The 27,134-nt window shown below is 36.3% G+C and overlaps 1 protein-coding gene across 2 annotated transcripts in view; it reads left to right on the top strand.

The window, feature by feature from the left end:
* TET2 (tet methylcytosine dioxygenase 2) overlaps positions 1–27,134 on the top strand; it is a 130,171-nt gene that overhangs the window by 16,680 nt on the left and 86,357 nt on the right. The window lies entirely within an intron of this gene.

Below are 27,134 nucleotides of genomic sequence, written 5' to 3'. Positions count from 1 at the left end.
TGTTAATTGAATTTTAATTTACAAAAGGTCTTATACCCTCTGATTGATTCTTTTTAATGGCAGTCTCTTTGTGGCTCAAATTCTATGGAATGAGTTAAATTTTGTACAAAAATTACAGAAATAAAGAATTACATTCTATTATATCTCTATGAAACAGTGCAACCAACTTTAAAAAATGTATGTGTATACACTATATATTATATGTACATAGATAATATATACATATATTTATAGTTTTACTGGTACTTTATTTATACTCCTTTTAAAAATAATAGTAGTGCTAGAGTCCATTACTAATTTTCAAAACTTGGTGTGTGTGGTTTCGTAGTAAGCCTTCAGTATCCCCCTCATGCTTCAGTATTATAATCCCCAGGCATAGTGAGTGATTGTGCTTATTATTCCTAGCAGTAGAGATTCATCCAGTGCAGATCTAAGGTGTGACTGAATAATTTCTGGGCCCTTGAAGATACTTTGCTCATCTTCATATCTTTTCCCTATTTTGCTGCTCAGTAACAGGTAAGTAAGAAAAGGAGGTGAAACAAATTTCACTATTTTGCACTGTTTAGTAATCTTTTAAAATAAGTGTAATATCCATAAGGGCATCATCTTTTCCTAAAAGCCCCACTTCCCTAACTTTAGCGAAAGAAGAGACAGGTAAAAATATTCAATCCCTCAACAAAGTCTGTTGACTCTAGCTTTGATATATATCCAGAATCTGACCATTTCCCATCATTTCACCATCTCCACACTCTTCCAAGCCACTGTCATGTCTAACTTTGAACATTGCAGTGTCATCCTAATGGGTCTCCCTGCTTCTGCCTTTGCCCCTCTCTTCCTTACCTCACCGAGGTCTTTTACCCAAACCCAGAAATTCAAGTGATCATTTAAAAATTAAGTCATTTAAAAATTAAGTCAGATCATGCCTCTCTGCTTAAAGCCATCGATGAATCCCCATTTAACTCAATAATAAAAGGCAAAGTTCTTTTTGTGGCCTACAAGGTCTCAGGCCAGTGTCTACATTTCTGATTCTATTTCTTGCCAGTTCTCTTCCCTCACTCCAATCTCCATGGTTTTCTTGCTGTCCAGACAACAAGATGAGCGTCCTCTTTCTTCCAGGTTTTTGCACTTGCTGTTTTCTCTTCCGGGAAAAGCCTTTGTTTAGATATCCAATGTGTTGCTTCTTCCCTTCCTTCTAATCTCTCTTTGAGTGTTAGTTTTTCAGAAATAAATCCATAGCCATTTAACAGAACTGCCATACTTTACCTTGCCTCATTTTCTTTGATTAGGTTTATCATCACTTACTAGAGTATTTGTTGCTGCTTTTTAAAAAAAAAACAATTTGTGGGAATTCCCTGGTGGTCCAGTGGTTAGTACTCCGAGCTTCCACTGCAGGGGGCACAGGTTCCATCCCTGGTCCAGGAACTAAGGTCCCACATACTGTGAGGCATGCCCCCCCCAAAAAAAAAATATTTTCTGTTCACTCCAGTAGACGTGAGTTCTGAGAACAAAGGCATTGTTTGGGTCACATATAACCTCAGCACCTAGAACAGTGGCTGGCACATGGTAGGCATTGAATAAATATTTGGTGAATGTATGAGTGAATGAAATGGTGGAAAAAAATGGGGGGGGCCATGATATAATTTTATTTTTTACTACTTTTCCCTTTAAGGCTACCAGTGTTGTGTTTTTCTCAGAAATTAAAGATAGATAAAAGTATATATTTAGCATACATAGGTGAAACTAGGCTTTTGGATCCACACAGCATAGCTGAGACAATCTCCCAGGAGTTTCTAGGACCAAGGAAACTTTTGGAGCTAAAATATCATGCATATCAGCAACTGTACTCTTTTCTGATGTTATTATAATTGGATAGTATTTAAGTTACATTAGGTGTTTAAAAGGCTACTTTAAATTATAAACATGATTTGAAAAGCTACCTTAAGTTTTAAACAACTAATTTATAAATAGATTTTTGGAGCTCAAACCTCCTAAAAGATGAGCAATGCTTATGTTCTTCTTTCTGCTTCCTTTCTCTCAGTTGTGTGGTTACCAACTTCCTTCTAGCTAGGAGAAATGGCACGGTTTTCAATATCTCTTAACTTCTACTGTCATGATGAGATAATATCCTTCAGAATATTACTTCTGAGTTCAAGTGTCCTTGACATTTATTTCATAGTGGAAAATAGCTATAGATCGATGATTCTCCAACTCAAGTTTTCCAAAGGTTTTGAAATACCTTCTTTTTTCATTAAAGGGGGTGGGAAACTTATGTAAATCCGTAGTGTTTTGAGTGCATTTTTCTTTCATTATTGTTTTTATTACCAAAGGCTCAAAATCCAGTAGAATTTCAGTGTGATTTGTAAGTTTCATGGTGGGAGTTCTATTTCTGTTTTGTTTAAAGGGTTACTGCCATTGTCTAGCACAGTACCTGGAACACTGTAAGCCCACAATAGCTATTTGTTGAATGTAGACCAATACTTGTAGAGAATTCTAATTCCAAAGATTTAGTAGCATAAAATCCCATAATGATTAATATTCTACTTGATGCTAGTGAAATGAGATACAATAGAGTAGTTCTTTCTTTACTTTTCTTCCAAATAGAGAACTTTCTGAAATCAGAGAAGAGTTGATTTAAGACTTAATATCTTTTTTTGACATAATGATATGTGACCATATAGCCAGGTAACAGAAACCAGTAATCCCTCACAGTGTAACTTACTGAGGCATGTTCTGAAATCCTTAAATTCTATACTGGTGCCACAAGGTACAACTCTTGAGCTACAGCTGTTTCTTGATAAAGGATGCTAGTCCTTGCTGCCAATGTTACATTTGCCCATTTACAATGACCTACAGAAGTAGGTTAGCTGCTTTCTTCTGGATTGCATTATTCATTTTCATATGCATATCTTTACCTGTTTTGGAAGTCTGTTTTCTCATCTTCTTCCAAGGCTTATCATCTTCTTCATAGGTTCATAGCATGCGTTTCGCAGACAGGCCAAACAGGATTAGTACATATTTGGTATTGCAGAAATGCATTATTGACTTTAAATGAGTTCTTCAGCTTTTCCTGTGATGCTGGGCAGCAAATTTATTACTGTTTCCTTATCTGTAACATGAAAACCTTGGACAAGATAACATTTTCTGAAATTTCACTGAACTTTGTGTGTGTGTGTGAGACTACTTGCAGCGTATCACAGATATTAAAGATTTGTTTCATTGCATTTTGTAAGCGACCTTGTTATTTCCTTTCAAGGAAAAAACAATAGTATTGCATTCAGATGCCTGTATGTTTATGAGAAACATTTCAGAACTCTGAAGGTTGAATTCAGGGTTTCTTACAGATTGTTATTCTACTTGCTGAAATGTTTATCATAAAGTGAAACAGCAGAGAGCAAAGTTACTTTGGTCTTAATTCCATAAACCAAACTTTAAATATTCCTTGAGGGAATAGACGTTGTAAAAAAAAATTCTGCTTTTCAGACCTCTTAAGAATGTAGATTTTGTTCTTAAGATGAAGTTCACATCAATACACCAATACAAAGGATAAAAAGTTTACCTATCTTTAATCCCTGAAGGAAAATGTTCATAAAATTGCTATTTACTGTGTACAATTTACTAAAGTGATAAGTTCCTGGATTACACTTTTAAGAAAATTTCAAGCTTATTGAAAAACTTGAGATAGCAGTGAGGCATTTTAGTAAGTAAAGAAAATAAAGTCTAGTTTTGAAAATGACAGATTGGCTGCAAGAATGCAAAGTTGATGAGTCTAGGAAATTCAAAGAAATTTGCTAATTTATTTTCTCTACTTAGTGAATACAAAAGTCCATTTATTGAGATATTAATTACATGGTAAATTAAAACATCTTTGAAATCAGGCTTATATCCTTAGAACTCTTAACACACTGTTGTATGGACAGGATATAATTTAACAGCGAGCAGGGCTACTCTTTGTTGCGGTCTGTGGGCTTCTCATTGTGGTGCCTTCTCTTGTTGCAGAGCACGGGCTCTAGGCGCATGCGCTTCAGTAGTTGTGGCACACAGGCTTAGTTGCTCTGTGGCATGTGGGATCTTCCCGGACCAGGGCTCGAACCCATGTCCCCTGCATTGGCAGGTGGACTCCTAACCACTGTGCCACAGGGAAGTCCTAGATGGAAATTTTTAGAAAGAAAAATAAATGCTACAGGTCAAAAACACTAACAGAAATGAAGAGTACCTTTGAGAGACTCCTGAGTAGGCTATATATGACTGAAGAAAGAATCTCAGAACTTGAGAATATGACAATTGAAAGTTCCAAAATGGAAAAGTAAAGAGAAGAAAACACAGGAGAATAAAACAAAAAAACAAAACAAAAACACAGAATATCCAAGAACTGTGGAACAATTATAAATGATGTAATGTAGGCAAAATGGAAATACTAGGAGGAAGAGAGAGAGAGAGAAACAAAAGCAGTATTTGAAGCAGCAGTGACTGAGAATTTCCCCAAGTTACTGTCAGACACCAAACCTCATATCCAGGAAGTTCAGAGACACCAAGCAGGATAAATGCCAAAAAACAAACAAAACAAAAACAAAAAACTACTCATAGACATATCATATTCAAACTTCAGAAAATCAAAGAAAAAGAAAAACTCTTGAAAGAAACCAGAAGAAAAAATATGTTTCCTATTGAGAAGCAAAGATAAAAATTACATGCAACTTCTCCTGAGACACCATGCAAGCAAGAATAAAGTGGAGGGAGATATTTTAAATATTGAGAGAAAAAACCCACCAACCTAGAATTCTGTACCCTGTGAAATTATCCTGCAAAAGTGAAGGAGAAATAAAGCCTTTCTCAGACGAACAAAAATTGAAGGAATTTGTTGCAAGTAGTCTTCCATGTAAGAAATGCTAAAAGAAGTTCTTCACAGAGAAGGAAAATGACATAGATAAGAAACCAGGATCTACATAAAGAAAGGAAGAGCATTGGAGAATAAATAATTGAAGATAAAATAAAAGCTTTTATTTTTATTATTCTTAGTTGGTCTAACATATAACAGTTTGTTCAAAATAATAACAAGATTATATATATACATATATACACATATATATGGATATACATAATATGTGCATATATATAATGTATATATGTTGTAATTACATATATAAGTATATAATGTATAGTCTCATGTGTAAGTGAAATAAGTGACAGCAATGATACAGGGACAGGAGAGTGAAATTAGGAATATTTTATTATAAGGTACTTGCATTACCCATGAAGCAGTATAGTTTTATTTGAAAGTGAAATTTATTGAATTAGTTGTATATTGCAAACTCTAGGGCAACCACTAAAAAATGTTTAAAAAGAAGTATAACTCATATGTTAAGAAAGGAGAGAAAAAGGAAACATAAAAAAGCTCAATGAAAACCACAAAAGAAAGAAAAAGTGTGGAAGACAAAAATAGGAAGAAAAAGCAAAGTCTACAATTAGAAAACAATAATAAATATGGCAGATATCAATTCAACTATATCAATAATCACCTTAAATACCAATGGTCTAAATTCACCAATTAAAAAACAGAGATCATCAGAGTGGATCAAAAAACAAGATCCAACTCTATATTGTCTACAAGATACCCACTTTAAATATATATAAAGACTCATAGTGATTAAAAGTAAAGGGATAGAAAAAGATTTGTCATTCTAACACTAATCAAAAGAAAAGCTGGAGGGACTTCCCTAGTTGTCCAGTGGTTAAGAGTCCACCTTCCAATGGAGGGGACGCGGGTTTGATCCCTGGTTGGTGAACTAAGATCCCACATGCTGCGGGGTGACTATGCCCACACGCCACAACTACTGAGCCCACATGCCTCAACTGGAGAGCCCACGTGCCGCAAACTACAGAGTCCACGCGCCCTGGGGCCCATGCGCCACAACTAGAGAGAGGTTGCGCACTGCAGTGAAGAGCCCACGCACTGCAATGAAGAGCTCACACACCGCAACGAAAGATCCTGCCTGCTGGAACAAAGATCCCACGTGCTGCAACAAAGATCCCACGTGCCGCAACTAAGACCTGATGCAGCCAAAAATAAAAATAAAAAAATAAAAAAATAAAATATACTTGTTAAAAAAAGAAAAAGAAAAGTTGGAGTAACTATAATAATTTCAAACAGAGCTGACTGCAGAGCAAAGAAATCTGTCAGACTTAAAAAGGGCATTGCATAATGGTAAAGAGGTCAACACTCCAAGAGAATATATAATCTTTAATGTGCATGCACCTAACAACAGTGTCAAAATAAGTGAGGCAAAGACTAGTAGAACTGCAAAAAGAAAAGATGGATCTCCTATTATAGTTGGAGAATTTCACAGTCCTCTATCAAAAACCGACAGCTCCAGCAGGCAGAAAATCAGTAAGAACATAGTTGAACTCAACAGCATCATCTATCAACTGGATATCATTGACATCTATAGACTATTTCATCCCACAATAGCAGATTACATGTTCTTTTCAAGCTCTCATGGAACATTCACCAAGATAGACCATATTCTGGACCATAAAAAATACCTTAGCAAGTTTAAAATAGTAGAAATCATATAATATCTGCTCTCAGCACACAAGGGAATTAAACTAGAAATCAATAACAGAAAAACCATTGAAAAATCCCCCAAACACTTGGAGATTTAACATACTTCTAAATGACACATAGGTCAAGGAAGGAATCTCAAGGGAGATATAAAAATATTTTGAAGTAAATGAAAATACAACTTATAAAAATGTATGGAAAATCAGTGAATACAATGCTTAGAGGGAACTTTATAGCATTGAATACATAAATTGGAAATGAAAAATCTAAAATCAATAAGCTAAGCTTTCATCTCAGGAAACTAGGCAGTGAAGAGCAAATTAAATCCAAAGTAAGCAGAAGAAAATAAATACAAATTAGAGGAGAAATCAATGAAACTGAAAGCAGGAAATCAAGAGAGGAGACAGCACTACAGATGTCATGGACATTAAAAAGATAACAAAAGAATACTGTAAACAATTCTGTGCCCACAAATTTGGTAACCTAGATGAAAACAACCAATTCCTTGAAAGACACAATCTGCCAAAATTCACAAAAGAAGTATTAAATAATCGGAATAGGCCTAATTCATTAAATAAATTAAATCAATAATTAATAATTTTCCAAAACAGAAAACACCAGGCCTTTCTTATGGGTTCACTGATGAATTCTACCAAACATTTAAGGAAGAAATTATATCAATTCTCTATAATCTCTGTCAGAGAACAGAAGCAGAGAGAATACTTTCCAACTCATTCTTTGAGGTCAGCATTACTCTAGTACCAAAACTAGACAAAGATATAACAAGAAATGAAAACCATAGACCAAGATCTCTCATGAATATTGATCCAGAAATCCTCAACAAAATATTAGCAAATCATATCCCACAGTGTCTAAAAAGAATTATCACAACCAAATGGGATTTATGCCAGGTATGCAAGGCTGGTTCAGCATTCAAAAATCAATTAATGTAATTGACCACATTAACAGGCTAAAGAAGAAACACCACATCATCATATCAATAGATGCAGAAAAGCATTTGACAACATCCAACATCCATTTGTGATAAAAATTTAGCAAAATAGGAATGGAGGGGAACTTATTCAACTTGCTAGAGAACATGTAAAAAAAACCTTACAGCTAATATCAACATGTAATGGTGAGAGACACAAAGTTTTCTCACTCAGATCAGGAATAAGGCAAGGATGTCATCTCTACTGCTTTACAACATAGTACTGGAAGTTCTAGCTAATGCAATAAGTCAGGGAAAGGAAATGAAAGGTATCCTGATTGAAAAGGAAAAAATAAAACTTTGTTCTCAGAAAGCATGAAATTCCATGATCTTCTTCAGAAAATCTGAAATAATTGACCAAAAAAAAAAAAAAAAAAAAAAAACTCCTGCAACTCATAAGCAGTTGTAGCAAGGTTGCAGGGAACAAGGTTAATGTACAAAGGTCAATCACTTTCTGAAATATGTGAGGGAGATTAAGAGGTACAAACTTCAGTTGCAAAATGAATCATGGGTATGAAATGTACAGTGTGGGGAATATAGTCATTGTATGGTGATATATTGTAACTAGACTTATTGTGGTGATCAGTTTGAAAGGCACAGAAATATCAAATCACTGTGTTATGGAATAGGAACTAACGTAGTGTTGTAGGTCAGTTATACTTCAAAAACAAACAAACAACAAACTCAGAAAAAAATCAGATTTGTGATTACCAGTGGTGGGAGATGGGGGGAGGGAAGTTGGATGAAGCAGTCAAAAGGTACAAACTTCCAGTTATAAAATAAATAAGTACTAGGGATGTAGTGTACAATGTGGTAAATGTAATTAACACTGCCATATGATATATATGAAAGTTGTTAGGAGAGCGAATCCTAAGGATTCTCATCACAAGAAAAAAATTTTTTAATTGAAATGTAGTTGATTTGCAACAATGTGTTAGTTTCAGGTATACAGCTAAGTGATTCATCTATCTATCTATATATCTCTCTATATATTTTTAACATTCTTTCTTTTTTTATATTTATTTTATTTATTTATTTTTGACCGTATTGGGTCTTCGTTGCTGCGCATGGGCTTTCTCTAGTTGTGAACAGGCACTACTCTTCGTTGCGGTGAGTGGGGGCTACTCTTCGTTGCAGTGTGTGGGCTTCTTGTTGCAGTGGCTTCTCTATTCACGGAGCATGGGCTCTAGGCGCACAGGCTTCAGTAGTTGTGGCACGCGGGCTCAGTAGTTGTGGCTCACGGGCTCTAGAGCACAGGCTCAGTAGTTGTGGTGCACAGGCTTAGTTGCTCTGTGACATGTGGGATCTTCCCAGACCAGGGCTGGAACCTGTGTCCCCTGCATTGGCAGGCAGATTCCCAACCACCGCACCACCAGGGAAGCCATATATATATATATATATATATATATTTTTTTTTAATTAATTTATTTATTTTAGATTATTTTCCATTGTAGGTTATTATAAGATATTGAGTATTGTTCCCTGTGCTATACAGCAAATCCTTGTTGCTTATCTATTTTATGTATAGTAGTTTGTATCTGTTAATCCCATACTACTAATTTATTCCTCTCTTTCTTTCCCCTTAATGGCAGAGTAATATTCCATTATGTGTGGAATACACACACACACACACACACACACTCACACACACACACACACACACATACCACATCTTAAACCAAACGTCTGTTGATGGGCACTTGGGTAGTTTCTGTGTCTTGGCTGTTGTAAATAGTACTGCTATGAACATTGGGGTGCATGTATCTTCGAATTTGAGTTTTCATGTTTTCAGGATATATGCTCAAGAGTGGGGTTGCCAGGGCTTCCCTGGTGGCGCAGTGGTTGAGAGTCTGCCTGCCGATGCAGGGGACACGGGTTCGTGCCCCGGTATGGGAAGATCCCACATGCCGCGGAGCGGCTGGGCCCGTGAGCCATGGCCGCTGAGCCTGCGCATCCTGAGCCTGTGCTCCGCAATGGGAGAGAAAAAGAGTGGGGTTGCTGGATCATATGGTAGCTCTATTTTTAGTTTTGTAAGGAAACTCAATAGTGTTTTCCATAGTGGCTGCACCAATTTACATTCCTACCAAGAGTGTAGGAGGGTCCCCTTTTTCCCACACTCACACCAGCATTTATTATTTGTAGACTTCTTTTATTTTTGTAGACTTTTAGATGATAGCCATTTTGACCAGTGTGAGGTGATACCTCATTGTGGTTTTGATTTGCATTTCTCTAATAATTAGTAATGTTGAGTAATGCTAATTATTTTTTCTATTTCTTTAATTTTGTATCTATATGAGATGATTGATGTTCACTAAATTTATTGTGATTACCACTTCATGATGTATGTAAATCAAATCATGCTGTACACCTTACCTTACACAGTACTGTATGTCAGTTATATCTCAATAAAAGTGGTAGAAAAAAAGTCAGTCACTTTCCTATATAACAGCAATTAACAAGTGGAATCTGAAATTGAAAACATCACCATTTACATTAGTACCCCTCAAAATGAGATACTTGGGTATAAATCTAATAAAATACATACAGTATACAAAAAAAGTTTACAAACGATATAAGTATTTAAAAGATATATGAGGAAAACTATAAAACTCTGATGAAGGACATCAAAATATAACTTCAGTAAATGGAGAGATAGCTCATGTTCATGGATAGGAGGACTCAGTATTGTCAAGTCAGTTCTTCCCAATTCGATCTATAGATCCAACACAAAGTCAAAATCCGAGCAAGTGATTTTGTGAATATCAACAAATGGATTCTAAAATTTATATGGAGAGACAGAAGACCCAATATTCAAACACAATATTTGGAGAAGAACAGAGTTGGAGGATTGACACACCTGACTTCAAATCTTACTGTAAAGCTACAACAATGTGGGATTGTTGAAAGGTTAGACAGATCAGTAGAACAGAATAGAGAGCCCAGAAACAGACCCATACAAATATAGTCAACTGACAAAGGCTAAAGGCAATACAATGGAGCAAAGACAATCTTTTCAACAAATGGTGCTGAAACAACTGGACATCTATATGCAACAAAACAGATCTAGACATAGACCCTACACTCTTTACAAAAATTAACTGAAAATGGATCATAGACCTAAATGTAAAATGCAAAACTGTAAAACTCCTGGAAGGTAACATAGAAGAAAACCTAGGTGACATTGGGCATGGTGGTGACTATTTATTTATTTTATTTATTTATTTATTTATGATGACTCTGTAGATGTAATACCAAAGACATGATTCATGAAAGAAATAATTTTTAAGCTGTACTTCATTAAAATTAAAAATTCCTGAGAATTCCCTGACAGTCTGGTGGTTAGGACTCTGCGATTTCACTGCCGAAGGCCTGGGTTCGATCCCTGGTTGGGGAGCTAAGATTCCACAAGCTGAGCAGCATGACCAAAAAAAAAAGAAAAATTAAAAACTCCTGTTCTGCTAAAGGCTATGTCAAGAGAATGAGAATACAAGCCACAGACTGGGAGAAAATATTTGCAAAGGACACATTTGATAAAGGATTATTATCCAAAAACTCTTCAAACTGTTAAAACAATAAAAGAAATGAACAACCTGTTTAAAAATTGGGCAAAAGGCCTGAACTGACACATCATCAAAGAAGATACACAGAGGGTGAGTAGCATATGAAAAGATGTTCAAAATGATATGTCATTAGGGAATTGCAAATTAATTAATGAGATTACCCTACACACCTATTAGAATGGCCAAAATCTCGAATGCTGACAACATCAAATGCTGGTGAGGTTGTGGAGCAAAAGAAATTCTTCATTCATTGATGGTGGAATGCAAAAAGGTACAGCCACTTTGGAAGATAGTTTAGCAGTTACAAAACTAAATGTACTCTTACCATACAATCCAGTGATTGCACTCTTGGGTATTTACCCAAAGGAGTTGAAAACTTATGTCCACACAAAAACCTGCACACAATGTTTATAGTAGCTTTCTTCATAATTGCCAAAACTTGGTAGCAACCAAGATGCCCTTCAGTAGGTAAATGGGTAAATATACTGTAGCATGCAATGGAATATTAATTTAACACTAAAAAGAAATAAGGTATCAAGCCATGAAAAGATATAAAGGAAGCTTAAATGCGTATTGCTAAGAGAAATAATCTATCCTGTAAGGGTCCGTACTCTTTGATTCCAATTGTATGACATTCTGGAAAAGGTGAAACTATGCAGACAGTAAAAAGATTAGTTTTTCCAGGGATTAGGGGATAGGAAGGATGAATAGGCAGAATACAGAGGGTTTGGTTTTTAGGGTAGTGAAACTATTCTCTAATATACTACAATGGTGGATACATGTCATTGTAGTACATCTGCCAAAACTCATAGAATGTACAACATCAAGAGTGAACGCTAATGTCAGCTGTGGACTTGGTGATAATGATGTGTCAGTCAGTATAGGTTCATCAGCTGTAACAAACGCACCACCCGAGAAAGGGATGTTCATAGTGGGAGAAGTTATACATGTGTGTGGACAGAAGTATATGACAACGCACTGTTCTTTCTGCTAAATTTTAGAGTGAGCCAAAATCTGCTCTAAAAAAAAAAAGTTTAATTTTAAAAATGAAAAGCAGCCTAAAAAAAAAAACAAACCTTAAATTTATAAAAAGAAAATAAACTAGGCAGTAAAAATATTTTTCGTTTTTCTTACGGGTACCTACAGTGTTTCTATTCAAGTCCTCTATTGACACTGGGTTTTCCAACCTGAGGTTGAGAAAATAACCTAATCTCCTTCTTAATTGAATCACAACCTTATTTGCAATGAACAGGTAGCACCAGTCCTTCATAAAAAAGGTGAGGGAGGGGATAGTAGTTGTTCAGAAGGCGATCAGTGGGCGAGATTCATTTGCCTTCATTCAGTGCCCATGATAGATCAAAGGCTACAAGCCAAATTCAGGTACCTACAGACTCCATGCCTTTTCTGTGAGTACTGAAGATGAAAAAGCCTTGTTTGGTTTTATGTGAGGATTTCCCCCCTCATCACTCCTCAGAAAATGAAGGATATCTATCCTCTCATTTAGGAAATGAGTGCTTATAATAGAAAGTTATTTTTAGTCAGCTGTTACAGTTAGGTGATTTATGTCACCTCTGACCTGCTTTCTGATAACGCATGACTTCATTCATGGCTCTGGAGATGACCTGTGTACACTGACCTGGCATAAACCTGGAGTGTTAAGTCATTTTAGTGACAGTTGTTGGAGAGAGGATTGACCTCCCACTATAAGTCTGTCTACAGTGAGGTTCTGTAAAGCAGCTGCATTCCTAGTGAGGCCTGGTTAAGTTTATCCCTCTATTAGTTTCTTCAGTATTACTCATCTTTCTCAAAAGGAAAGAGGTTTTTCTAGCATGTAGAGTATCTGGCTTGTAATGGCTACTGAGCTGAAATAATATGCATATACTAATGGTGCTCATTTGTTTGTTTCCCTTCTCTTCGTTTACTGACTCATTCTTGGAGGTTGGAGTAGTTATGCCTTTCTGGTTAGCTGACAGTTGAGCTTTCTTAGAAATGACACTTTCACGTCTCCAAGTATAAGAAGTTAATGCTCCAGTTTTCATTTAGCTTTTCATCCACTCAGAGTCAATGAAGAATCAAGACATTCAGTGTTGATTTCCATGGCCTATGAAGCTGAGTCAACTTGGCACCAAGGGCTTTTCTCAAACATTCTTCTAAAGGCAGGATCAGTGGCTCCTTTTTTTCCAAACTCCACTTTGCTCAATGATGATTTTAAAATGGTGATAATGGTGATTTTATAAACTCTCAATTTAGTCACAATTAATATGCTTTTAGAGGAGTTTTTTTCCTTGGGAGTTTTTTGATGATTTTTACTTTGTCGTATGATTAAAAATGTATGACCAAACATTATAGCAAAATAATGCTTACCTGTTTGCAATCTTCTGTTTTAGAAGAACTGGTAGTTGACAACTGACTCCTTTTTTATTTTGGTTTCTGCAACACAGGGGTTGCTTGGTAACTTTAATCCCTTCAACAAGAGGACAGTCAACAACAACAATAAATTCCTGCTCTCTGTAGATTTGTATATTCCATCCAGAAGATCTAGCAAATAAAAAATGATTTAAAACATTTTTTTTTTAATATGCAGTTCTATGTAGACTAGACCACCTTTTACATCTCTGGAATATGGCATCAAATATTTTTTAATAATGCAGCCATTTCTTCAACATTATGATATGCTTGTTCTTAAGAAATTAACTTATAAGCAGCAATAGGTGTTTGCTATCTCCAGGAAATATTTGAAAATCCAGTTTAATTTGAAAATGATAATTTTATGAAAATATTATATCAAAATTTTGTTATTAAAATATCTGTTTGGCTTTCTCATTTATTTATATGACTCTCCAGTCTTAAGTGTGATTGGATATACAGCTGTTTATACTAAATGTTTTATTTATTTGGGGAGAAATGTATTTACATTCTGTCATTGTGGTCATTACTTGAAAGTTTAACCTCATACTTTAATTTTTAAATAACTTCAATGTCACAAAAATACTTTATATAATTTTCACATAAAGTTTTGAAAATTAAAAAAAGACCCTTTCGTCTTTCATTTTTCATTTCTTCCATCAAATTTCCCCCATGATGTTTCTTTCTAGCTACTGCCAAAGTTAATAGTTACATTTTCTTCAGTAGCAAGTAGCAGATTTGCAAAGATTTTTTTAAAAATTTATTTTATTGAAGTATAGTTGATTTACACTGTTGTGATTTGCAGACTTTTAACAATTGCTTAAAAGCTTAAAAAAAAATAATCCCTTATTTAAGAATCATGCGAATAACCAGAGCTTATACACAGGAGGTATACATGAGTGTGGCTCTGCTGAAGTTTACTGAAATATTTCCAAGTTAGCGGGGGAATTCTGCTGCCCTGCGACTCCCTGGCTCCCTTGCCATGACTCCCTGAACCTCCCCACAGTCCTGCAGCTAAAATAGGTGGCCTCTTAGACCCTCCTCCAGCACTATTACCCATGCTTTGACATGCCAGCTGTTAAATATTTTGATTATCATTCATGTGTATAGCCAGAGAATCATCATTTATTTGTCTTAACGATGTTTACTAAATTGTTTTTAAGAGTACCTTAGATAGAAGTATTTTATGTCATGTTAATGACACTTCCAATTTTGTAAAATGCATAACTTGCTTTTAACAATCTAGGTAAATAGAACTGGAGTTTTCCTACGTATTCTGAAATCTTTTTCATATATTTTTCTATTTTAAGGAAAACAATAAAATTAGAAACTTTGGGAAATTTGTGGAGTTTTCTAGTCATTTTCCTTTGCCTTTTTATTGGAAATAAGGTTTAATGAAATTTCCTTGTTAACATTTTTAGGATGAAAAATGTAAACAGTATTTTAAGTGAAGTAGTGTTGCTTTTTAAAAATAGTGATATAGCAAATGTTGGCAGTTTTATAATATAGTAAATTTCATTTTATACAGTTTGCTGTCTCATCAAGCATTAGAAATTTTCTTACTGATCCTTTGGTGTTTGTATTAATGTTATTAACGTAATGGCATTAAGCCTTACCTCACATGACTAATAGCATCCGTGCATGAAGATATTCTTTGGGCTATGAATAATTTATATAATAATTAATGATTAAAAATTCGTTCTTTTACTTCCCATCTGTCTTAAAGAAATGGGAAGGTGGGGTTAATATACACCTAATAATTTTCCTAAAATGTAAAGAAAATGAACTCATTTTTAAAATATCTGGGTTAATGTTATTGATTTGAAGCAGTTTTTTTTTTTTTTTTTTTTTAATGAAGCTTTCACAGTCTACCAAGTTATCGATCCTCAACCTATGGCTATTATAAATGGATATAGTTAGCAATTCAGTCTAAATGAACCATGGTAGTAGCCTCATTACTCTGAAAAGTCTGTTACATCAGTTTATAATATGAAATTACCAAATCTAAAGGAATAGAATGTACATTGTAAAATAATTTTGGGGGGGATCAGTAAGCATTGTGATTATGAGCTTATAGTTGTCTATTACAATTTGAGGATTATTCATTATAAAGTTGATTTTTTTAAATTTATTTATTTGGTTGTGCTGGGTCTGAATTGTGGCAGGCAGGCTCCTTAGTTGTGGCTCTCTGGCTCCTTAGTTGTGGCATGCATGTGGGATCTAGTTCCCTGACCAGGGATCGAACCCGGGCTCTCTGCATTGGGAACTTGGAGTCTTAACCACTGCGCCAGCAGGGAAGTCCCCATTATAAAGTTTTAATACTATATGAGGGTATTTAAATTGGGATAATCCTATCAATGTAATTTTGCTCATGTTTTTATACCTTATTCATTGTGTAATACCTCTTTTTTTATACATGTATTTGTTCTATCTGTATCAAACTAGACGATAGATCTAAGTCATAGAATCATAACACCTTAAAGCTGGTTTGAAACAGAGATAATACAATTCAACATTTTATAGACTTCTCAAACCTCAGTTTCCTTAAGTGATTGGTTGGCTCAAGATCATGAGTTATGGAGGATTAGTGGCAGAATTAGAACCTGAGATGGATTTGTACATTGGGTATCTCTTCTACCTTCTGACTTCCTTAGTTTGCTTGTGGGTTTATGAGAGTGATGGGTGAGAAGTTTCTTCTGAGATTCAGCTCAAAGCCTAGCTCCTAATAGAAATATTGTCCTGCAGTCAACTATAGAAATTCCGTCGCCAAAACGTAGAGTTCCTTGTGTGGAGAAAAAGGAACAGATGAACCATAGAATCAGTGTACACATTTTTCTTCACCTCTTTCTTCTTCTCTGCCCCTTTTCTTTCCTCCACTACACAGAATTTCTAGAAGGGATCCCTAAAATGCTTAAACATTGGGAATGGCAGTTCTGTTATAAAGAATTATGTTTCCTATTTTAGTGGATAAAAGATAAACTATATCCTCTATTGGCTTTTCAGAGTTAAGACATTGGGCACACCTCCATTGGTTAATTATAGCCCAGTTTCTGACAGTTTCTGACCAAGTATTAGCAAGTGTCAGAGTGTCATAGAAATGTTTGCATTTCAGATGCAAGAAATTATATATGCTTGTTCTGCTTGAACCAGTGTCCCCTGTGGATTCTTAACCACTGTGCCACCAAGGAAGTCCCTGTTTTTTGTTTTTGGGTTTTTTTTTTTAAGCATTAATAGAACAGCCATTGCTGCCAAGTAGCTGACATTCTGAAATAGCATTTCCCTTTGGGCACCTTACAGTTGGGGTCATTTACTTGCAGAGAGAGAGAGTAAGCATGAGTGCACGCTTGTTGGGACTTGGTGGGGTGGGGAGAGGAAAGAGGGAGGAGAACTGAGTTGTGGGTATATCCTGCTGAGGCCAGTAACCTGCTGTTCAGTGAACTTCCAGTCTGACCCCATTTAGACCTGGAGGAGGATCACATCAAGCAGGGGAGCAGCTGAGGGGGCGTGACAACAGCAAGGAAACACCTATTGCTGGGAAGCTTTGAAGAGACGTGCAATGATGGTGGATGATGAGCAACAAGGGGAAAGGACAGCCTAGATCCAGCAGGATGAACATAGTGCCCTGTTCACGATGGAAGTATTTATTTAATGTCTTGATCAGGGAAATATCCATTTATTGAAAGGAGAATGTATTTAAGACCCCCAAAAATATTTCTATACATGATACATGGCATGCATTGATGTATACGTGTTTATAGGTAGAGCGACTGGTTTGTAAAGAAAAGTTTTGTTCCATTTTTGAAGGAAAGTGTCTGCTACTAGGATTTGAAATACAGAATAATTTACCTATCACCAAAATGAAATGTATTCTTCACTGAATCTCCTACAAGCTGTTGGAGGCCATGAAGCATGGCAGTTAAGAGCACAGGCTCTGAAGGCCTGCCACCTACAAAGTGTGTGCTAAGGAACATGACTGAAAGTATTTTGAAGATTAAATGACTAAGAATGCATTCAATAAATCTTAGCTATTTTTATTATCACTGTTATTTTTTCATCTACATTCTGGAAAATATTTCAGAAAGATATTATCCTTTTAAAACAGTGGATAGCTGATGAAGATAAAATACCAGAATAAGCTTCAATTTAGGGAAACAAAAGAAAAATCTGTCTTCGAACCACATTATCCTCAGAAAGATGGTGATATTAACCGTGAGGTTTATTTCGTTCAATTAAAAATGTAGATATGTGTGTGGGAGTGAAAACTTTTCAATGTGTTCATAGGCTTTCATTCTTAAATTTCTCTCTTTTTTTTGTTTTTGCTTTTTTTTGTTTGTTTGTTTTTCTGGCTCTTACCTTAACTTCTGTCTTTGGCAGCAGTTACCCTTTATGTTTATTCTGTTTTGCCTTCTAAATGATTTGTTTTTTCCTTTATAATCTCAGTATATCAGGTCAGAGGGAAAACTCAGTGTATCAGCAGACTGATAATGTTTTACATTTTCTTTGAGACTACTTACCATAGCATCCTAAATAGTATTATTAACGTTCTCTTTCAAAAGAGGTACCCAAGCATATGAGTCATCACTGTAGTGATTCCTGAATGTTATCATGTTGGAGACTTTCCAAAACTGAACAAAGCCAAGATCACTGACCGTTGAAGAACTGTGTTCTAACAAGAGTCTTGTGGTCTCTTACAGGTGTACATTCTATTTGTTGGGATGGCCTCTTTCTATAAGGGGGCTCTTTGGGGCATAGAAAACTGGAACTTCATGTTCTCCTTGATAATTTGCCAGCTTGGTTCCCAGCCAATCAGATAACTGCTTGCAGTGACAGGCATTTCCCTAGGACTCCCCATCTTGTGTCTTTCTTTAGAGAGCAGTTGCACTAAGCCTGCTCACACCAGTCTGAGCCAAGGGCACTGCTGTCCTGAGTGCCCCACAGTATGGATAAAAATCCCATACCAACCAAGTTCTGATAAAACTCTGAGTGTAAAGAATACATTAACCACTTAGGTTTTACATTACTATTTTAAACAGAAAACAGGAAGTAAAGTGCTTCCTTCCTTCCTCACTGTTTGGTACATAAGTTGCTAAACCCAGCCTTAGGAATCTAAGGATATACAATGACCCTCTTCTAGTCTTGCCAGTGCTTCTTTGACCTTTTTTAAAATCACAGGTAAAAGCAATTATACTCCAATAAAGATGTTAATGAAATATCTTGTGAGGGTTTTTTTTGTCTCCAACCCTAACCTCCTGATCTTTACCTGTCTGATAATTATTTATTTGGAATACATGGATTCCTCAAATACATGATGTCAAAAATTTATTTTGTCATTTCAAATTCCTTTATAGAATTTTCTCTGATTAATGCCATCATTCTTCCAGGCAACCAAGCTCAAAGCTTTATTACTATAATTTAGTCTTTCTTTTTCTCCCTACATCTAGAGTGTTACTAATATCCACCCATTTCTCAATCAGTAATATTTCTTTGCTTGATCATTTTATTTCATTTCCTCTGCCAGCATCTTGTTCAGACTTATCACTTAACATCTGAACTGCGGCAAGCCAATATCTTTTTTTTTTTAAGATTTATTATTTATTTATTTAATTTTTTGTGGCTGCATCAGGGCTTGGTTGCTGCACCCGGGAACTTCACCGAGGCATGCAGGATCATTTGTTGCAGCGCGTGGGCTTCTCTCTAGTTCTGTGTGTGGGTTTTCTCTAGTTGTGGCGCATGGGCTCTGTACTTCACGACATGTGGGCTCTAGTTGAGCCGCTCAAGCTCGGTGGTTGTGGGGTGTGGGCCTAGTTACCCCCCAGCACATGGGATCTTAGATCCCTGACCAGAGATCGAACCCACGTCCGTTGCATTGTAAGGCAGATTCTTTTCCTTTTTTTTTTTTTTAAAGTTTTTAGATCTTCTCTTTTAATATTTTTATACAGGAGGTTCTTATTAGTTATCGATTTTATACATATTAGTCTATATATGTCAGTCCCAATCTCCCAATTCATCCCACCACGACACACGCAGCCCCCACCACCCGCTTTCCCCCCTTGGTGTCCATACATTTGTTCTCTACACCTGTGTCTATTTATGCCATGCAGACCGGTTCACCTGTACCATTTTTCTAGATTCCACACATATGCATTAATATACAATATTTGTTTTTCTCTTTCTTACTTCACTCTGTATGACAGTCTCTAGGTCCATCCACGTTTCTACAAATGACCCAATTTCGTTCCTTTTTATTGCTGAGTAATATTCCGTTGTATACATGTACCACATCTTCTTTATCCATTCGTCTATTGATAGGCATTTAGGTTGCTTCCATGACCTGGCTATTGTAAATAGTGCTGGAGTGAACACTGGGCTGCATGTGTCTTTTTAAACTCTGGTTTTCTCTGGGTATATGCCCAGTAGTGGGATTGCTGGGTCATATGGTAATTCTATTTTTAGTTTTTTAAGGAACCTCCATACTGTTTTCCATAGTGGCTGTATCAATTTACATTCCCGCCAGCAGTGCAAGAGGGTTCCCTTTTCTCCACACCCTCTCCAGCATTTGTTGTTTGTAGATTTTGCTGATGATGCCCATTCTAACTGGTGTGAGGTGATACCTCATTGTAGTTTTGATTTACATTTCTCTAATAATTAGTGACGTTGAGCAGCTTTTCATGTGCCTCTTGGCCATCTGTATGTCTTCTTTGGAGAAATGTCTATTTAGGTCTTCTGCCCATTTTTTGATTGGGTTGTCTGTTTGTTTTAATATTGAGCTGCATGAGGTGTTTATATATTTTGGAGATTAATCCTTTGTCGGTTGATTCGCTTGCAAATATTTTCTCCCATTCTGAGGGCTGTCTTTTCATCTTGTTTATAGTTTCCTTTACTGTGCAAAAGCTTTTAAGTTTCATTAGGTCCCATTTGTTTATTTTTATTTTTATTTCCATTACTCTAGGAGGTGGGTCAAAAAATATCTTGCTGTGATTTATGTCAGAGTGTTCTTCCTATGTTTTCCTCTAAGGGTTTTATAGTGTTTGGCCTTACATTTAGGTCTTTCATCCATTTTGAGTTTATTTTTGTGTATGGTGTTAGGGACTGTTCTAATTTCATTCTTTTACATGTAGCTGTCCAGTTGTCCCAGCACCACTTATTGAAAAGACTGTCTTTTCTCCATTGTATATCCTTGCCTCCTTTGTCATAGATTAGTTGACCATAGTTGTGTGGGTTTATCTCTGGGCTTTCTATCCAGTTCCATTGATCTATATTTCTGTTTTTGTACCAGTACTATACTGTCTTGATTACTGTAGCTTTGTAATATAGTCTGAAGTCAGGGAGTCTGGTTCCTCCAGCTCTGTTTTTTTTTCCCTCAAGATTGCTTTGGCTATTTGGGGTCTTTTGTGTCTCCATACAAATTTTAAGATTTTTAATTCTAGTTCTGTAAAAAATGCCATTGGTAGTTTGATAGGGATTGCATTGAATCTGTAGATTGCCTTGGGTAATATAGTCATTTTCACAATATTGATTCTTCCACTCCAAGAACATGGTATATCTCTCCATTTGTTTATGTCATCTTTGATTTCTTTCATCAGTGTCTTACAGTTTTCTGAGTACAAGTGTTTTACCTCCTTAGGTAGGTTTACTCCTAGGTATTTTATTCTTTTTGTTGCAGTGGTGAACGGGATTGTTTCCTTAATTTCTCTTTCTTATCTTTCATTGTTAGTGTATAGGAATGCAAGAGATTTCTTTGCATTAATTTTGTATCCTGCAACTTTACCAAATTCATTGATGAGCTCTAGTAGTTTTCTGGTAGCATCTTTAGGATTTTCTACATATAGTATCATGTCATCTGCAAACAGTGACAGTTTTACTTCTTCTTTTCCAATTTGTATTCCTTTTATTTCTTTTTCTTCTCTGATTGCCGTGCCTAGGACTTCCAAAATTATGTTGAATAATAGTGGTGAGAGTGGACATCCTTGTCTTGTTCTTGATTTTAGAGGAAATGGTTTCAGTTTTTCACCATTGAGAATGATGTTTGCTGTAGGTTTGTCATATAAAGCCTTTATTATGTTGAGGTAGGTTCCCTCTATGCCCACTTTCTGCAGAGTTTTTATCATAAATCGGTGTTGAATTTTGTCTAAAGCCTTTGCTGCATCTATTGAGATGATCACATTGTTTCTTTTCTTCAGTTTGTTAATATGGTGTATCACATTGATTGATTTGCATATACTGAAGAATCCTTGCATCCCTGGGATAAATCCCACTTGATCATGGTGTATGATCCTTTAATGTGTTGTTGGATTCTGTTTGCTAGTATTTTGTTGAGGACTTTTGCATCTATATTCATCAGTGATATTGGTCTGTAATTTTCTTTTTTTGTAGTATATTTGTCTGGTTTTGGTATCAGGGTGATGGTGGCCTCGTGGAATGAGTTTGGAAGTGTCCCTTCCTCTGCAATTTTTTGGAAGAGTTTGAGAAGCATGGGTGTTAGCTCTTCTCTAAATGTTTGATAGAATTCACCTGTGAAGCCATCTGGTCTATGGACTTTTGTTTGTTGGAAGATTTTTAATCACAGTTTCAATTTATTTCTTCCTGATTCAGTCTTGCAAGGTTATACCTTTCTAAGAATTTGTCCATTTCTTCCAGGTTGTCCATTTTATTGGCATAGAGTTGCTTGTAGTAGTCTCTTATGATGCTTTGTATTTCTGTGGTGTCTGTTGTAACTCCTCCTTTTTCATTTCTAAATTTATTGATTTGAGTCCTCTTGCTCTTTTTCTTGATGAGTCTGGCTAAAGGTTTATCAATTTTGTTTGTCTTCTCAATGAACCAGCTTTTAATTTTATTGATCTTTGCTATTGTTTTCTTTGTTTCTATTTCATTTATTTCGGCTCTGATCTTTATGATTTCTTTCTCTCTGCTAACTTTGGGTTTTGTTCTTCTTTCTCTAGTTCCTTTAGGTTTAAGGTTAGATTGTTTATTTGAGATTTTTCGTCTTTCTTGAGGTAGGATTGTACTGCTATAAACTTCCCTCTTAGAACTGCTTTTGCTGCATCCTATAGGTTTTGGATCTTCGTGTTTTCATTGTCATTTGTCTCTAGGTATTTTTTTGATTTTCTCTTTGATTTCTTCATTGATCTCTTGGTTATTTAGTAATGTATTATTTAGCCTCCATGTGTTTGTGTTTTTTATGTTTTTTTTTCCCTGTAATTTATTTCTAATCTCATAGCGTTATGGTCGGAAAAGATGCTTGGTATGATTTCAGTGTTCTTAAATTTACTGAGGCTTGATTTGTGACCCAAGATGTGATCTATCCTGGAGAATGTTCCATGTGCACTTGAGTAGAAAGTGTAATCTGCTGTTTTTGGATGGAATGTCCTATAGGTATCAATTAAATCTTTCTGGTCTGTTGTGTCACTTAAAGCTCATGTTTCCTTATTAATTTCCTATGTGGATGATCTGTCTGTTGGTGTAAGTGAAGTGTTAATTCCCTCACTATTATTGTGTTACTGTCGATTTCCTCTTTTATAGCTGTTAGCAGTTGCCTTATGTATTGAGGTGCTCCTATGTTGGGTGCATATATATTTATAATTGTTATATTTTCTTTTTGGATTAATCCCTTGATCATTATGTAGTGTCCTTCCTTGTCTTGTGTAACATTCTTTATTTTAAAGTCTATTTTATCTGATATGAGTATTGCTACTCCAACTTTCTTTTGATTTCCATTTGCATGGAATATCTTTTTCCATCCCCTCACTTTCACTCTGGTTTGTGTCCCTAGGTCTGAAGTGGGTCTCTTGTAGACAGCGTATATATGAGTCTTCTTTTTGTGTCAGTTCAGCCAGTCTGTGTCTTTTGGTTGGAGTGTTTAATCCATTCACATTTAAGGTTATCATTTATATGTATATTCCTATTGCCATTTTCTTAATTGTTTTGGGTTTGTTTTTGTAGGTCCTTTTCTTCTCTTGTGTTTCTCACTTAGAGAAGTTCCTTTAGCATTTGTTGTAAAGCTGGTTTGGTGGTGCTGAATTCTCTTAGCTTTTGTTTGTCTGTAAAGCTTTTGATTTTTTTGTTGAGTCTGAATGAGATCCTTGCTAAGTAGAGAAATGTTGGTTGCAGGATCTTCCCTTTAAATATGTCATGCCACTCCCTTGTGGCTTGTAGAGTTTCTGCTGAGAAATCAGCTGTTAACCTTATGGGAGTTCCCTTGTATGTTATTTGTCATTTTTCCCTTGTTGCTTTTAATAATTTTTCTTTGTCTTTAATTTTTGTCAGTTTGATTACTATGTGCCTTGGCATGTTTGTCCTTTGGTTTATCCTCCTGGGACTCTCTGTGCTTCCTGGACTTGGGTGGCTATTTCCTTTCCCATGTGGAGGAAGTTTTCTACTATAATCTCTTCAAATATTTTCTCGGGTCCTTTGTCTCCCTCTTCTCCTTCTGGGACCCCTATAATGCAAATGTTAGTGTGTTTAATGTTGTCCCAGAGGTCTCTTAGGCTGTCTTCATTTCTTTTCATTCTTTTTTCTTCATTCTGTTTGCAGCAGTGAATTCCACCATTCTGTCTTCCAGGTCACTTATCTGTTCTTCTGCCTCAGTTATTCTGCTATTGATTCCTTCTAGTGTATTTTTCATTTCAGTTATTGAATTGTTCATCTCTGTTTGTTTGTTTGTTCTTTAATTCTTCTAGGTGTTTGTTCTTTAATTCTTCTAGGTCTTTCTTAAACATTTCTTGCATCTTCTCAATCTTTGCCTCCATTCTTCTTCCAAGGTCCTGGATCATCTTCTCTCTCATTATTCTGAATTCTTTGTCTGAAAGGTTGCCTGTCTCCACTTGATGTAATTGATTCTCTGGGGTTTTATCTTGTTCCATCATCTGGTACATAGTCCTCTGTCTTTTCATTTTGTCTATCCTTCTGTGAATGTGGTTTTCATCCCACAGGCTGCAGGATTGTTGTTCTTCTTGCTTCTGCTGTCTGCTCTCTGGTGGATGAGGCTATCTTTAAGACACTTGTGCAAGCTTCTTGATGGGAGGAGTGGTGGTGGGTAGAGCTGGGTGTTGCTCTATTGGGCAGAGCTCCGTAAAACTTTAATCTGCTTGTCTGCTGATGGGTGGGGCTGGGTTTCCTCCCTCTTGGTTGTTTGGCCTGAGGCAACCCAACACTGGAGCCTACCTGGGCTCTTTGGTGGGGCTAATGGCGACTCTGGGAGGGCTCATGCCAAGGAGTACTTCCCAGAACTTCTGCTGCCAGTGTCCTTGTCCCCACGATGAGCCACAGTCAGCCCCCACCTGTGCAGGAGACCCTCTAACACTGGCAGGTAGGCCTTTTTCAGTCTCATGGGGTCACTGCTCCTTCCCCCTGTGTCCTGTTGTACACACTACATTGTGTGTGCCTTCCAAGAGTGGAGTCTCTGTTTCCCCCAGTCCTGCCGAAGTCCTGCAATCAAATCCCGCTAGGTTTCAAAGTCTGATTCTCTGGGAATTCCTCCCTGTTGCTGGACCCCCAGGTTGGGAAGCCTGACGTGGGGCTCAGAACTTTCATTCCAGTGGGTGGACTTCTGTGGTATAATTGTTCTCCAGTTTGTGATTCACCCACCCAGTGGTTATGGGATTTGATTTTATTGTGATTGCGCCCCCCTACCATCTCTTTACGGCTTTTCCTTTGTCTTTGGATGTAGGGTATCTTTTTTAGTGAGTTCCAGTGTCTTTCTGTCGATGATTGTTCAGCAGTTAGTTGTGATTCCAGTGTTCTCTCAGGAGGAAGTGAGCGCACATCCTTCTGCTCCACCATCTTGAACCAATCTCCTGTAAGGTGGTTTCTTTACCGCTGGCACCAGGGACGTCCCAAGCCAATATCTTATATTTAATGATTTAGAACCCCTAAATCTTCTACTACATCACACCCCCTAGGATGGCTTTAAAAAAAGAGACAATAACAAGTGTTCATGAGGGTCTGGAAAAATTGGAACTCTCACACAGTTGCTGATAGGAATGTAAAATGGCACAGAGACTTTGTAAAAACACTTTGGCAGTCTTCAAAAGGTTAAACATAGAATTATCATATGACCTTGCAATTCTACTCCTAGGAATTTTCCTCCCAAGAGAATTGAAAACATATGTCCATATAAAAACTTATAAACAAGGAACACACATGTTCAAAGCAGCATTATTTACAGTAGCCTTAAGGTGGAAGCAACCCATGTCTATCAACAGATAAATGGAAAACCAAAATGTGGTATATACATATAATGGAATACTCTTCTTCCTTAAAAAGGAAGGAAGTTCTCACACATGTTACAACATGGGTGAATCTTGAAGACATTATGCTAGGTGAAATAAACCAGTCACAAAAGAACAAATATGATTCCGTATGAGCTACCTCGAATGTCAAATTCATAGAGACCAAAAGTAGAATTGTGTTTGCCAGGGGCTTGGGAGAGGGGAGAATGGGGAGTTGTTTACTGGGTATGGAGTTTTGTTTCAGAAAATGAAAAAGTTCTAGAGATGGTTGTGATGGTTGCACAACAGTGTGAATGTGCTTAATGCCACAGAGTTATACATTTAAAATATGGTTAAATTAGTAAATTCTATGTTACACATATTTTACCACAATAGGAAAAGACTTGTAAATGAACGTTCATAGTAGCACTATTTATAATACCCAAAATGTAGAAATAACCCAAATATTTATCATGAATAGATAGAGTGTGGTACATCTATACAGTGGGATATTAGACATAAAAAGGAAGTACTGATACACACTAAGACATAGATGAACTTTGGAAACATTACGCTCAGTGAAAGAAATCAGAAACAAAAAGCCAAATTTTTCATGATTTAATATATCTGAAATATCCAGAAGAGGCAAATCCCTAGAGAGAGAAGGTCAATTAGGTAGAGGAGCGATGAATGAGGACTGGCTCCTAATGGGTACTGGAATTATTTCAGGAGTGATGAAATTGTTCTGGAATTTGATAGTGGCAGTAATGGCCCAACTTTTTGAATATACTGAACCCACAGAATTATATGCTTCAGAATGATGAATTCTATGGTATGTGAGTTATATCTCAATTTTTAAAAACCCTAAATCTTAATACATGACTTTTATGATGCCATGTTGCTAAAAAACAATGGCATGCCCCAGTCTCAGCATACTATTTCTAGCTATGTAACTGAGAAAATTAAGTGACCCCCCCCCTTCTGACTCTGTAAAATAGGGATAATAATAATTACCTCTCCAGATGTTTGTGTTAAATGAGCTAACAACATATGTAGTGCTTTAGCATGGTGTCTGGCATTTACTAAGAACCCAGTAAATTTACTAAGACCTCTTGGGACATGAGCCTTCAGCAGCTTCCAATACTATTTCAGATACTATTTCCAGATATTTTGGAAAATGGCTCAACTCTTTTGTCATTTTACCAGTACTCTTTACATTCCAGGTCAAAACCGCCTCTCCAAATTCTCTTAATGCTCTTTATAGTAACCCTCCCATCAGAATGGGCTTTTTAGGTATCCTTCAGTTTACTTTGCATATTCTTGCAGCTGTGTCTTTTCTTGAAAACAGTGCTGTCTCTCTCTATGCCTCTCTCTTTCTCTGAATTTCATCCTGCCCTTAAAACTCAGAAGAA

The sequence above is a fragment of the Stenella coeruleoalba genome, assembly GCF_951394435.1.
Source record: "Stenella coeruleoalba genome assembly, chromosome: 4".
Taxonomy (NCBI): Eukaryota; Metazoa; Chordata; class Mammalia; order Artiodactyla; family Delphinidae; genus Stenella; species Stenella coeruleoalba.
This window is presented reverse-complemented; position numbering and strand designations above follow the sequence as displayed.